The sequence below is a fragment of the Oncorhynchus mykiss genome, chromosome 9 (genome assembly GCF_013265735.2).
Source record: "Oncorhynchus mykiss isolate Arlee chromosome 9, USDA_OmykA_1.1, whole genome shotgun sequence".
Lineage (NCBI taxonomy): Eukaryota > Metazoa > Chordata > Actinopteri > Salmoniformes > Salmonidae > Oncorhynchus > Oncorhynchus mykiss.
In genome coordinates this window covers 58,843,305-58,844,260 of record NC_048573.1, presented here as the reverse complement: position 1 = coordinate 58,844,260, position 956 = coordinate 58,843,305, and positions in this window count along the sequence as shown.

Genomic DNA, 956 nt, shown 5'->3' with positions numbered 1-956 from the left:
GAGGCGATCTGTCGCTCTGATCAGCTGTTTGTTTGCTTTGGAGGAAACAACGGTCATCACGTTGGTTTGTAGACAACAGTCTGCAAGCATATAGCCTAGCTGCCCACCCAGCCCCATCCTTTGCAGTAGCGCACTCCAACGGGGGGATTTGCCACCTCCTGGGCACTGCTCAAGGGAGTCCCCCTCTCTGACAGATCTACGGCTGCCAGTTGGGCGTTCCCCAGTCCTTTGCAAGGTTTTACTGGGTGAATGTTGTGCTGTGCTTGGTGCTACCTCCCAACAGAAACCTGTGGTTGGTCCGGGTACTGACTCGAGCACCTATGGTGATGTGTTGCTCTAGGCTTTGCCCTACGGAAACCGACTTACTCTGGTATTGTCATCCCATTGAGTGGCTAGCATAGTCCCTCAAGCAAAATAGAATGAAGGTTACTCACTCACGTAACCACAGTTCTATGAGCTATGGACTATGCTAGTCTAGCTGTTGGATCCCTGGTAGCCTCGGGAAGAGTCTTGAGGAAGTGAAGCTACATGCCCAGGTATTTATAGGGGGTGGGAGCATGTGCATCACACCTGTGGCATGGAATTACTCTGATATTAATATCTTGACTCATCCAGCTGCAAGGATAACTAGCATAGTCCCTAGCTCATAGCACTGTGGTTACGTGAGTAACCTTTGTCGTTCATCGACACAATTAACCAAAACAAGGCTGCTTCTAGTCACCTTGATTAAATCCACCTTTCCCACTGATCTCTTCACAGCCCTCAATATTACCAAAATCTCCAAAATGAAGCTCCCTGTCCTAGAAACGCAGTCCAACAAGAAATTCATTATTGGACTGATCCTTGTCTTCTACTGCTTTTGCTTGTTTCGTTCCATTCCTTGATTTCACAATATTCCATTAATTGTCCCTGTTTATTACCCTGTTTAGATTTAAGCAAAACAAATTGCCAAAGGA